The 14,679-nt window shown below is 46.4% G+C and overlaps 1 protein-coding gene across 1 annotated transcript in view; it reads right to left on the reverse strand.

The window, feature by feature from the left end:
- Positions 1-14,679, reverse strand: part of LOC126470940 (uncharacterized) — a 520,283-nt gene that overhangs the window by 186,070 nt on the left and 319,534 nt on the right. The window lies entirely within an intron of this gene.

A 14,679-nucleotide genomic window follows, 5' to 3' on the forward strand; every position in this document is an offset into this window, starting at 1 on the left:
CAGTGTATATCCACCTTTCGCAGCAATGCAGGCTGCTATTCTCCCATGGAGACGATCGTAGAGATGCTGGATGTAGTCCTGTGGAACGGCTTGCCATGCCATTTCCACCTGGCGCCTCAGTTGGACCAGCGTTCGTGCTGGACGTGCAGACCGCGTGAGACGACGCTTCATCCAGTCCCAAACATGCTCAATGGGGGACAGATCCGGAGATCTTGCTGGCCAGGGTAGTTGACTTACACCTTCTAGAGCACGTTGGGTGGCACGGGATACATGCGGACGAGCATTGTCCTGTTGGAACAGCAAGTTCCCTTGCCGGTCTAGGAATGGTAGAACGATGGGTTCGATGACGGTTTGGATGTACCGTGCACTATTCAGTGTCCCCTCGACGATCACCAGTGGTGTACGGCCAGTGTAGGAGATCGCTCCCCACACCATGATGCCGGGTGTTGGCCCTGTGTGCCTCGGTCGTATGCAGTCCTGATTGTGGCGCTCACCTGCACGGCGCCAAACACGCATACGACCATCATTGGCACCAAGGCAGAAGCGACTCTCATCGCTGAAGACGACACGTCTCCATTCGTCCCTCCATTCACGCTTGTCGCGACACCACTGGAGGCGAGCTGCACGATGTTGGGGCGTGAGCGGAAGACGGCCTAACGGTGTGCGGGACCGTAGCCCAGCTTCATGGAGACGGTTGCGAATGGTCCTCGCCGATACCCCAGGAACAACAGTGTCCCTAATTTGCTGGGAAGTGGCGGTGCGGTCCCCTACGGCACTGCGTAGGATCCTACGGTCTTGGCGTGCATCCGTGCGTCGCTGCGGTCCGGTCCCAGGTCGACGGGCACGTGCACCTTCCGCCGACCACTGGCGACAACATCGATGTACTGTGGAGACCTCACGCCCCACGTGTTGAGCAATTCGGCGGTACGTCCACCCGGCCTCCCGCATGCCCACTATACACCCTCGCTCAAAGTCCGTCAACTGCACATACGGTTCACGTCCACGCTGTCGCGGCATGCTACCAGTGTTAAAGACTGCGATGGAGCTCCGTATGCCACGGCAAACTGGCTGACACTGACGGCGGCGGTGCACAAATGCTGCGCAGCTAGCGCCATTCGACGGCCAACACCGCGGTTCCTGGTGTGTCCGCTGTGCCGTGCGTGTGATCGTTGCTTGTACAGCCCTCTCGCAGTGTCCGGAGCAAGTATGGTGGGTCTGACACACCGGTGTCAATGTGTTCTTTTTTCCATTTCCAGGAGTGTATATACCATGTTTCCTTGTGCTTAGAATGAGTTGACACTTTTCTCATCAAGCGGAGTTCATCTGCAACTTTTTGTACAATTGGATACATTCTCATTCAGCCCTTTATTTTTGTATACAGGGTGATTTTTTCCACCGTGTACAAACTCTAGGGACTGATTGATGAAGAGGATACGGAACCAAAAACGTCTAATGAACTTATGCCCGGAAATATATGGTTTCCATGTTAGGGACCATTTATTCAATCATATTTTGCTACAGGGGCTGGGGCCTAGTACGCGCTGTACCATGCAGCCACAGTCACAGTATGCATCGTGTCCTCCTAGAGGGTCGTACTGTTCCTCAAACGTCGTGTCCTAGCGGCCTCTCTTCCCATAGTCATAGGTAATGTTTTGCCCGATTAACTTTCTTGCTGACTCACCTTGTAGTGGATGTGAAACAGCGTTTTACACATTGGTTCCGTATTCGAATCGAGTGCTTGCCGACATGGTGTTCACTTAGGGAAAAAGCAAACAGCAACGGGAGGAGAGCAGCAAGGGTGTATCAGGAGGCCTATTCCCGCCGACAACAGCAGCATTAGATGTTTGCAACAGTGTTTCGCCGTTTGTCTGAGACAGGATCGTTTCAGGAAGCAGGAAATCATAAAGGACGTACCCGAAATGTTCGGACACCAGACTTGGAGGAAAATGTGATTAACTCTGTGGAAGGCGACCGCCGTGTCAGTACCAGGAAGCGGCCCCCCAGAACAGGGTAAGGCAGACGATCGTGTGGGACATTCTCCATGACGACTGTTACCACCCTTATCACTTACAACTGTGCCGGGCTTACTAGTGACAGACTTTCCACATCGGGAGCAATTTTGTCGCTGGTTTCCAGGAAACCACGATTCCGGGATTTGAGTCACCCACTCTATTCACAGATGAGGCCACCTTTACGCGGGGTGGTTTCCTCAAGTTTCATAGCAGTCATCTGTGAGATATGTGCAAAACCCCCATGGTATGACAGCGAATCATCTGCATCGGTGCAGCCGGAATGTGTGGGCCGGGATAACTGGCGACTGTATTTTGGGACCGGTCTTCCTTCCACGTCGCCTAACAGGCCGGAATTATCGCCGTTTCTTGCGGGTGACTTTGCCTCCGCTACTGGAAGAAGCGCCACTGATTCGAAGGGGCATCTGGCTGCTACGTGATGGTGCTCCAATCCACTTCGGCGTTAACGTCCGGCCGCATCTGAATCGTTTCTTCCCTGATCGATGTATCGGGCGAGGGCGTCCAGTTGCCCTGCTCGTTCGCCAGATCTCAACCCGTGCGATTTCTGGTTATGGGGCCATCTTTAAAGTATCGTGTATGCATAGCCCATCCCAGATATGGAGATATTAGAGCAGCATATTCATGCTGCCTTTGACACTGTTCGGATGCAGCCTGGCCGATGTGAACGTGTGAGACAGAAAATGCTACGGCGCGTACACGCATGTGTTGAGGCACATGGAAACCATTTTCAACACATACTGAACTGTGGCTGCATGATAGAGTGCTTATTAGACCGCAACCTCTGTAATAATGTGTGACTGAATAAATAGTCTCTAGCATGGAAACCATGCATTTCCGGAAACAAATTCATTAGACCTTTTTTGTTCCGTATCCTCTAATCGATCAATCCATAGAGTTTGTACACGGTGGAAAAAAAATCACCCTGTATAACAGCCACAGGGGAAGTTGTTTAAAGTTTGAAGTTTCGTTGACGTCGTGATCACAGTAGCTTGGCCTCTATCAGTTTCAGAATAATGAGGGAAGGAAGGGACTATTGCCTGTTCAAGAAATCATTAAAGCGTTCTCCTGAAATGATTTAGGGGAGCCGTGAAAAACCAAATTCTAGATAGCAGGACTAGAAACTAAACCCATTCATGGCGAGTACAAGATCATTGTTTTAGCATAGCGCCATCTTACTCGCGAAAAATTCGTAGCCACACTGGTATAAATTAGGACCATTTGTCAGTCATCATCATCATCATCATCATCATCATCATCATCATCATCATCCTTTTCCCTCTTCTTCGTGGACCATGCAGTCTGTTCCGTTCTAATATGAATTCAAGTTCATCTTCCCATCTCTTCCAAGGGCGTCAAGCATCTCACAGACCAGTCGTCTTACATGTGAACTAAAAGGAAATTTGTATGACGTTGTTGTGTTGGGCTTTGAAATAATTCAACAACTACACATGAAAATTTTTGAGCGTACCGGAACTCGAACCCGGACGCTCCGCTTCTCAGGAACGGTTGTTTTAAATGCGTCATCCACCCGGATACGCTTCCCATCCGACTCAAATTCCCAAGTGTTGCTCATCACTTATGTTGTGACCCCCGTTCATTTTCTCCGTTGCTCGCAGCCTCACTGTATCCCCGCAAGGAGACGAACGATGGTGTGCATCCGCATTCGAAATAGTCAGCTGCCCGTCGAGGCGTATCAGTACAATTGTATATGTGGTGTTTATTCTTTCGAACAGGGGATGAAAAAGTTACTGACCATACTTGAAAAGTACAACAAAATGGCCGGCCGGTTTGGCCGAGCGGGTCTAGGCGCTTCAGTCTGGAACCACGCGACCGCTACAGTCGCAGGTTCGAATCCTGCCTCGGGCATGGATGTGTGTGATGTCCTTAGGTTGGTTAGGTTTAAGTAGTTCTAAGTTCTAGGGGACTGATGACCTCAGCTGTTAAGTCCTATAGTGCTTAGAGCCATTTGAACCATTTGATTACAACAAAATGTCGTTACGCGCACACAATCTTTATTATTCTTATTATAGAGATGTTACTGTTGGTATCAAGATTCGACTATAAGAACACTGTAAGAAAGAGAATAAATTACAAACATGAAAGTCAACGGTGCTGAATAAGAGTTCGCGAAGGAAAGGTATTAACAAAGGACGAATATATAATTTCTCGCGGAACATTTATTACTACTTTTAAAAAGGGGAAACTCAAACGTATATCACGTAAATTTAAATTAGAGGTAGATTCATCAGGGTAACAATATTAATAAGAACACTAAAAAGATTGCTACGAAACTCGAAAGAACAGATACCACACATATACTTTTATGTGAACGTCAGTGAGGTAAGTCTGGACGGCCAGAAAGAGATTTTATACTCTACGCTTGCAGACTGCGACATCATCATCCGTTGAAGATGGACTAAATGGGAAGAGGAGCAATTGCCTAGAACGCTTTCTTTTGGTGGTGCGCGTGTCAGTGTACGATGTCCATCAATGGTATCAGAGTGACCAAGAAGCACCTCTCATAAGCGTCCGCCTCCGAAACCAAGATCGCGGTGCACGTTTGTGCTGTGGTGCTCGTAGATAGCTGGTTCGAATCCTAGTGGTGGAAGAACATTTCATCAATCGCCGGTATCTGGCCGCCAAGGTGAGGAGAGGTTGTGGGTAAATTTCCTTATCACTAGAGTTTACCCCAATGTCCAGGATTAAATTCCAAATATTTTCGCATCGTCTCATGAAGTGAGGACAGCCGCGCGGAGTGGCCGTGGGGTTTGAGGCGCCATGTCACTGATTGTGCGGCCCCTCCCGCCGGAGGTTCCAGTCCATCCTCAGGCGTGTGTGTGTGTGTGTGTGTGTGTGTGTGTGTGTGTGTGTGTGTGTGTGTGTGGTTTGTCCTTAGCGGAAGTTAGTTTAAGTAGGGTGTAAGTCTAGGGATCGATGACCTCAACAGTTTGGTCCTTTAGGAATTCACACATATTTGAGCATTTGAAGTGAGGACATGTGACACTGTTAACAGTGATTGGAACGTCTTATGGGGACTTACGTCAGTAGGGCCCCGTTAGTAGGGTTTGTTCCAACGCCCGTTTTCCTTCTCTTCCTTCTGTCCATCATCGTCAACAACAACACAACATCAACATCAAACATACATAGTTTTTTAGCGGCAGGCAACCTGTATAATAGCAGTACAGTCAGCCGGGCCTTGCAGAACTTCAAATTCAATGCTTCCCAAACGTACAAAGCTACGCTCCAAAGCGAGCGGTGAAAGGAGAACGAACGGAACACTACGTCCGGCAAGGCGGAACTTTTTAATTGCTGCTAAAGGGCCAGCCCGCTTAGCGCCGGAAACTATTCGGTTCCTTTCCCAAAACGGGTTTCGCAGCTGTCTACAAGAGGTGACCGCTCACCGGGAAAAACAACTTGAACGAAACATTTGGAAAGCTGCTACGTAGGACAGAAAATGCTGATAGTGGATCTCCGTGGATACAATAAACAGACCATTAGCAAAATCCTTGGTCGCCATTAATAATCAGATGTTTTTTCTCTACATCATCATCTACATCTAAAAGCCGCAAGCCATCTTACGGTGTGTTGCGCGGGGAGTACTTCACGTAAGAAACAAGAGACACATAACCTCCCCCCTCCCCCCCTCCCCGTCCTCAGATTCTTGCTCTATTCATTCACGAATTGCACGCAGGAAGAACGACTTTTGAAACGTTTTTGTGTAGCTCGAATTTGTCCGGTTTTTTCTTCAAGATATTTCAGCGAGTTATTTATGTAGGAGGCAGCAGTATGTTGGGTGGCTCATCTCGGAATGTATTCTCTCAGAATTTTAACAGTGAACCAATCCCCTGAAGCAAAATACGTCTCTTATAGCGTCCGCCAAAACAGTTGGATGATCATCTCCGTGACGCTTTCGCGCCTTCTATAAACGAACCAGAGATGAAACGCGCTCTTCTTTGGATCTTCTCTACTTCCTCTACCAGACCTACATTGTAAACGTCCCAGACGGAGAAGCTATACGCAAATATCGGTCGGGCGAGGGTTTAATTACCTGTCTCGTTCGTGGGTGAACTGTGTTTCTACCATAAGCCTTCTTTGCCCCTTGGAAGTTACAGAGTTTGACCTTGGGGTAGGCGCCAGAAGACCGCGAGCGGATACTTTGAAGATATTTATTGCAACGTTTACGTGCAACATTACTTTGGGAAAACGAAAATCTAATGGCAGAAACCTATTTTCGGTGACGAAATTTAATGTTTATGTCCTAATAGATTTGCTAGCCCGCTCGCTACATCAACAGTTTCCCGATGGTCATGTGTTACACACGAATGGTCTCTGGATATCTGATATTCGATTTCCGATTTTGTCAGCACGATGCATCTTTCTCTTCAGTTAAAGATGAGAGGTGGATACTTTCTTGCTCAATGTAGTATTCCCCTTTCTCCTTAGCTGCACGAAAAGTCACTCTCTCCAGATTAGTCGACTCGGATAGAAGCAAGTAGGAACTAGACAACTTTAGCACGTTTCAAAAACTATTGAGCGTCTACATGGGTGCAAATATAGATTTTGGAAGACGACATGTAGTAGCTGGAATCGAATTCCAAAATCAGTACTGAAGCACTTACATGATCACCCAGATGCACTACTGGATAACAGGTTTCCGAAATCCGGATTTGTGAGCCCCATGTAAGCGGTGTGCGCGTCATCAGTTTCTTAGAGCGACTTTATCATTACATCATGATTTTATCGTCAGAGTATTATACCCTCTTTTTTTAAATTTATTCTTTATTTCACCTTCTCAGTTGCACATTTATTTTATGTCTGCCCCGGTTCACCCGATCCACGCATTCTTTTGTACTGCCCTCTAGTCCTTAGCCCGCTGCCTACAGGGTACTTTGTGGCGTGTGGTGGTGGTGGTGCTGCCGTTGGTGAGGGAATTCTTGATCGTGTGTCGTAGGTGCATAGTGAAATCATTGCAGTTGAATTGTCTTCTACAGCTGTGCATTTCTTTCGTGAACGAGCTGCCCAAGTCCGTCCGAATGTTTACCGCAGGTACCATGTTTGATAAGCAGATATAATTTGAGCAGAGGAAAGTTTTACATACATTAATGTACGTTTCAGAAATCTATACTTTGACCTTAGAGACAAAACTACATAAGAGTACGAGGCGACTTTGTGAAATACTTCGTCTCTACAAAGTCTTGCAATAAAGACGTAAATTATGAAAGAGGTCGAATAGAGACGAAAAAACTAGAATCCCAGTAAGCTTTTTACCGGACTGCACCAAGACACTCGATCGCTACTCGTAAACGTTTACTTCTCATCAACCGGAGACGAAGAGGAAAGTATAGATACGCACGGAGGTGGAAACGGGTAGTGAGTGGAAAGCTGGAACTCTGTTCTTCCTCATATTTAGGCCAATGTTTGATATTCGTTGACTTCTTTTGGCCAGGAATGCCCTGTTTGGCTCATCCATTATGTTTCATCCGTCATGTGTTATTTTGCTTCCAAGATATCAGAATTCCTTCTCTTCGTCTATTTCGCGATCCCCAATCTTTGATGTTAAGTTTCTTGCTAATCTCATTTCTACTATTGCTCATTAGTTTCATCTTTCTTCAGTTTACACTTAATCCATCCTTTGCACTCATTACACGGTTCATTCCATTCAACAGCTTCTGCAATTCTTCCTCTCTTTCACAGAGGACTGTCAGTGTTGTCAGTAAATATTATTACTGATAGCCTTTTATCCACCCGGACGTTAACGCCCACTCCTGAGCATTTCTTTTATTTCCGTCACTGCTACTTCCACGTAAAGACACCTGAAAAAAGCGTGTTGACACCTATATTTAGGAACAGTTATCCTAGGTCGTTATTTCTAAACATACTTCTTATACGAGGGGCGATTAGTAAGTAATGCAACGCGTCATTTTTCGGTTAAAAAAATGTGGAATTAGTTGTGGGACATCGTGGAATATTCCCGTTTCAGCCCCTATAGTTTATCAAGTTCCGATAGGTGGCGGCGCTATTCGTACCTCTAAAATGACGTCTGTAAGGGAGGTACGATCCAAGCGAAGAGCTGTCACTGAGTTTGTTTTCGTGGAAAACCAGGGCATTGCAGATGTTTGTAGGTGCTTGCAGAGTGTCTACGGAAAGCCAGCAGTCAACAAAAGCACGGTAAGTCGTTGAGCGAGGCGTCTGTCATCATTGCAGCAAGTTCGCGCAAACCTGTTCGATCTGCTGCCAGGCGGCCGGCCGCGCACAACTGTGGCCTTGAAGTGTTGAAACGCGCGGACACTCATTTGAAGTAATCGATGCATCACAATCAAATACTTTGGTGCACAACTGGACGCCTCTGATGGTAGTGCTGACACGCTCGTCCACCAGTTGGGGTACTCAAAAGTGTGTGGCCTTCCTCATCCACCCTCCAGTCTGCATCTCGCGCTTTCCGACTTCCATCTGTTTGGCCCAATGAAGGCTGCACTCCGCGGGATGGAGTATGTGCATGATGGGGAGGTTGCTGTTGAAGCTGGAAGTTGGCTCCGTCAGTCAGTAGAATGGTACCTTGCGGGTATACAAGCCCTCCCACTTAGTAAGGGTGCGTAACGCTGTCGCATTCAGCCAAGTGTATTTTGAAATATAGGGCTTTGTAGCCAAAAGAGTGGTGGATAATTTTTTGTGCTGGAATCCTGAATAAAACCAACCTGCTTTCAGAAATGTGTTGCATTACGTATTGAATGCCTCACGTAATTATACACTACTGGCCATTAAAATTGCTACACGAAGAAGAAATGCAGATGATAGACGGGTATTCATTGGACAAATATATTATACTAGAACTGACATGTGATTACATTTACGGGCAATTTGGGTACATAGATCCTGAGAAATCTGTACCCATAACAACCACCTCTGGCCGTAATAACGAGCTTCATACGCCTGGGCATTGAGTCAAATAGAGCTTGGATAGCGTGTACAGGTACAGCTGCCCATGCAGCTTCATCACGATACCACAGTTCATCACGAGTAGTGACTGGCGTATTGTGACGAGCCAGTTGCTCGGCCACCATTAACCAGACGTTTTCAATTGTTGAGAGATGTGGAGAATGTGCTGGCCAGGGAAGCAGTCGAACATTTTCTGTATCCAGAAAGGCCCGTACAGGACCTGCAACATGCGGTCGTGCATTATCCAGCTGAAATGTAGGGATCGAATGAAGGGTAGAGCCACGGGTCGTAACACATCTGTAATGTAACGTCCACTGTTCAAAGCGCCGTCAATTCGAGCAAGAGGTCACCGAGACGTGTAACCAATGGCACCCGATACTATCACTCCGGGTGACACGCCAGTATGGCGATGACGAATACACGCTTCCAATGTGCGTTCACCACGATGTCGCCAAACACGGATGCGACCATCGCGATGCTGTAAACAGAACCTCGATTCATCCGAAAAAATGGTATTTTGCCATTCGTGCACCCAGGTTCGTCGTTGAGTACACCATCGCAGGCGCTCCTGTCTGTGATGTAGCGTCAAAGGTAACCGCAGCCATGGTCTCCGAGTTGATAGTCCATGTTGCTGCAAACGTCGTCGAACTGTTCGTGCAGATGGTTGTTGTCTTGCAAACGTCCCCATGTGTTGACTCAGAGATCGAGACGTGGCTGCACGATCCGTTACAGCCATGCGAATAAGATGCCTGTCATCTCGACTGCTAGTGATACGAGGCCGTTGGGATCCAGCACGGCGTTCCGTATTACCCTCCTGAACCCACCGATTCCTTATTCTGCTAACAGTCATTGGATCTCGACCAACTAGAGCAGCAATGTCGCAATACGATAAACCGTATTCGCGATAGGCTACAATCCGACCTTGATCAAAGTCGGAAACGTGATGGTACGTATTTCTCCTCCTTACACGAGGCATCACGACAACGTTTCACCAGGCAACGCCGGTCAACTGCTGTTTGTGTATGAGAAATCGGTTGGAAACTTTACTCATGTCAGCACGTTGTAGGTGTCGCCATCGGCGTCAGCCTTTTGTGAATCCTCTGAAAAGCTGATCATTTGCATATCACAGCATCTTCTTCCTGTCGGTTAAATTTCGCGTCTGTAGCATGTCATCTTCGTAGTGTAGCAATTTTAATGGCCAGTAGTGTAGTTAGCTAAACAACGTAATTGGAGCCTCTGTCGAAATTCGCTGAATAATTTGTGCCGGCCGCGGTGGTCTAGCGGTTCTAGGCGCTCAGTCCGGAACTGCGGGACTGCTACGGTCGCAGGTTCGAATCCTGCCTCGGGCATGGATGTGTGTGATGTCCTTGGGTTAGTTAGGTTTAAGTAGTTCTAAGTTCTAGGGGACTGATGACCACAGATGTTAAGTCCCATAGTGCTCAGAGCCAGTTTTTTGAATAATTTGTCAATGGGATATGTATCGCGAATCGCATTGCGAATGTGAGGAATAAATTAAAGGAAAATATTAAAAACGAAACCGTTAACTTTCGATTTCAGGGTTTCGAAAACCATTTGCAATTTTTATAGTAAAACAAGTGCCACTAGCCAGCGCGCTAGCGCGTACTCAGTAATAAATGGGTTTGCGTTCGCTGTGGCCATAGCTAGAGGGAAAGGTGGGTCCCTGCTCTAATTGCAGAGCCACACACACACGCTCATTAGCGCAGCAACACCCACCGCAGCTGCTACCCTTCGCGTCTGTCACGTGTGACGGCAACACTGAGTAGAAGAACGAAGTTCCAGTCGCGCTAATGGAAGGCAGTGCGGCGGGGACACGAGGGCGGCCTTTGAGGCAGGAGGGGAGCGACTGTTGCCCTAAGCCCCTGAAACCAACGTTCTCCGATGGCACTGCCAAGTTTGCACGCTGCAAGAGTCGCTAGGAACTTGTGCAGTTTTTTGCGAGTTGCAATATTTAGGAGGGGACTTTAAAAAGTAAGTTACACATTATTACGGCAAGCCGATTAACTTTGACTGAATGCTGCACTACACTTAAAAAAATAAAAAAAAGTAGAAAAAAAAAGAAATGAAAAATTCAAATGTGTGTGAAATCTTATGGGACTTAACTGCTAGGGTCATCAGTCCCTAAGCTTACATACTACTTAACCTAAATTATCCTAAGGCCAAACACGCACACCCATGCCCGAAGGAGGACTCGAACCTCCGCCGGGACCAGCCGCACAGTCCATGACTGCAGCGCCTAAGACCGATCGGCTAATCCTGCGCTGCTACACTTCGAAGTGACACAGGTACGTGGCACAACTTGTCTATCTGTATCAGCAAAGCCAGCCGGAGTGGCCGAGCGGTTCTAGGCGCTACAGTCTGGAACCGCGCAACCGCTACTGTCGCAGGTTCGAATCCTTCCTCGGGCATGGATGTGTGTGATGTCCTTAGGTTAGTTAGGTTTAAGTAGTTCTAAGTTCTAGGGGACTGATGACCTCAGAAGTTAAGTCCCATAGTGCTCAGAGCCATTTCAACCATTTTGTATCAGCAATGTGTGTGTGTGTGTGTGTGTGTGTGTGTGTGTGTGTGTGTGTGTGTTATGTCGTGGTCGAATGAATTTCACATTTAAACCCGAAGTTTTGTCTCCATATGTGGAGATTATTTTCAGGTGGGCTCGTAGCTACTTCGAGTGTCCGTTTCACAGCTTCGCTCACTAATGACTGCAGCAAAATTCCCTTTGACTGCCCGAGCGCAACTGGCCGTTGTCGACTGCCGTCGTCCGCTGTTGCTGTCATCCATCATCCCTCTGTGGAAGACTGGTACACATCTTCTTCAACACCGAGATCCAGATGTCATTCAGTTTCACGCCCTCTTCCTTCTTACTGAAATTGCTGGGGTGTTGTACGATCTCTATGGCTTCCAGTATAGGCTTTCATGGTAACCGCACGTGTCTGCCAGTACTTGAGTCCTGTCAAAATGGATGTGGTGGTCACCTGGCTGCAAAGCATGTTCCGTAACAGCTGATCTGTCAGTCTCGCCTCTACTACAATTCCTCTTTTGCTCTTCTACTCGTTTTTTTGACTATTCTTTTTGTAGTTCCCATATACACCTCCCTACAAAACGGTTCAAATGGCTCTGAGCACTATGGAACTTAACTTCTGAGGTCATCAGTCCCCTACAACTTAGCACTACTTAAACCTAACTAACCTAAGGACATCACACACATCTATGCCCGAGGCAGGATTCGAACCTGCGACCGTAGCAGTCTCGCGGTTCCAGACTGTAGCGACTAGAACCGCTCGGCCAATTCGGCCGGCACACCTCCCTACAACTACACGGAATTCTATAAATCCCTGCTTTCTCCAGCGGTCTGCGAGCATCCTTGGCAATTTTAGATGATACTCTACCTTCTGGATAGGTTTGTAGATTACCGCGAGGTTCCGTCCTTTCAACATTTTTCCTACACAGTCAGTAACGTCGTCAATGAAAGGCAGGAAAACTTTCGATTTCACGGGCGCTTGTGCATCGTTATGACTTTTGCGATCAGGTCATAACGCTCTTTTTGCCTCAGCGGACGAATAACCATTCTTGAGCAATGCATTGGTGAGATGTTTTAATTCCGCGTCAAGCAACTATGGTTCGCAGATGTTCCTTGCTCTATCCGCCAACTTTTTTTTATGATGCCTCGCTTTCGTTGTGGGTGGTGGTTCGAATCCCGCTGTCGGTACCGGTTTGTGTGCGTGGATTTTCGGAAGACTGTGTGGCTTAAGCTACCATCTTCTTTGTTGAAAACTAACACATCATGAAATTTTTAATCTTCCTCGTGTCACCTCGTCCATGGTAAGTTGAATCTTCGGGTTAATCCCACTGAGATGCTTGCGAAAACGATTTAGTTTCTTCTTCCCACGCCTCTACAAAACAAATTTATCTTACAGGTTGCGAAATCAAATAATCTTTTTTTTCTTTTCTTTTTTTTTGCAGTTTCCAGTGCCTTCTCCCTCGATTTTTTCCATAAAGGAATTCGTTATAATTGGGCTTAAGGAGCTTCCTATTGGAACACCCTCCACCTGTTCATGTTCCATTTCAAATACGAGGTCGTTAGGCAATATTTAAACGGTTCTGCAATATCGGGAGGAAAAACCGATTAGTTGTTCGAACACTTCGTGGAGCGGAACAATGGCAAATAGCGATACCACATCAAAAAGAACTAATTTGTCCTCCGGCTACACCACTATGCCGTTTAATTTACTGATGAAGTGTGCTCATTTCTTGATACAGGAATCCAGTCGGCTTTCCTTACATGTCCTCCGCAGATGGGAACGAAACCTTGGCTTTAAATCCGAAATTCATTCGACCATGGCATAATAGCTTGGTCAAATTATTGGTACCATTTCACTATTGCTGGACCTGACACAGCATTTGGCCCAAACATTGCTAGAATTTCACGCTGAATCTGTGTGCAATTTAGGCGTTTTGCCCACAAGAATCGTATTGTCCCGCGTACTTCAACTTTCGACTAGGACTGCAGATATTTTTAAAAATATGGGGATTCCGATTTATCGATATTTTTAAAAAAATATCGTTATCGGCCCTATATATATATACAAAAAAGTATCGATACATTGAAGGAAAAAATCGACGTAACGGCCCATAAAAATATTGCTTGCACATTGTAAATATACTGCCCGTTTTAGAGCTGTATATTTAAGTATTGGTTTATTATAAGATATTCTGTACATCAACAGGCTGTCAGTCTGCTTACCCCCTTAGAGCAAGAACTGAAAGGAAAACGATGCACGTCAACGATTAACGATAACCGCTTTGCTAACAATGGTAACTGCATGTAAGTGGCACAATGAAAAGTGTCCGATGGGTCCGTCGTCCGGTTTCGTCATATATCGAATTTGTCCGGAACGTTTCATGTCGACTTCCCTCTTTTTTCATTTCTGCAAACGCGGAGCACTAGCAATTTCAGTGTCAAAATTGCATGATGAAGCTTGGCGTTGCAGTTCCTCTTAGTAGCATCGAGCGCCGATTACGTCAGCATTTTCCCCCCACACATCTCCACCCACAGCAAAGACCAATCTTGTCATTTAGATTTTTGTTCATCATTTCCAGCAACTATTTTTGAAGAATACCGATGCGAAAAAGTAGCACACTAGTTGTGTTAAAAATTGTTTTTAACGCAACTGGTGTGTTGTTTCTTCACATCGGAAATCTTGTTACTCTATTCACACCGCCAAACCCCAGTGCAATCTGACTACTTCCTTGTGTCACCTATACTTGTTTTATATTGTCAACGAGAAAGACTGGATGTGATGAAAACTCGAAAAGTAAAGATTCCTTCACACAGTGAAAATAAAATCATGTTCTATTACAATTTCAAAAGAATAATTTCAAATATTTACCGAAAATTGGGAAAAATATGTTATATCAAAAATATCGGCACCCGAATTTGCCGTTTCGATATCGATATATCGGGAAAGACCACATCACCTATATTTATCGATATTTTTTGGAAAATGTCGATAATCGGTATTTTCTCAACAGCTCTGCTTTGTAGTACGTTTCCAGTTGGCGCATCGTTTCAGTCGCACACTGGGATGCACCTGTTGTCCGTGCCGCAGTATAACTTTTTCTACAGGACACCCAGAGCACGTACTCTCCTCTGACAAAGCGCCTCTGTTGTTGCGCAATGATCTGAGTGTGGGACGGT

The sequence above is a fragment of the Schistocerca serialis genome, chromosome 1 (genome assembly GCF_023864345.2).
Source record: "Schistocerca serialis cubense isolate TAMUIC-IGC-003099 chromosome 1, iqSchSeri2.2, whole genome shotgun sequence".
NCBI classification, from domain to species: domain Eukaryota; kingdom Metazoa; phylum Arthropoda; class Insecta; order Orthoptera; family Acrididae; genus Schistocerca; species Schistocerca serialis.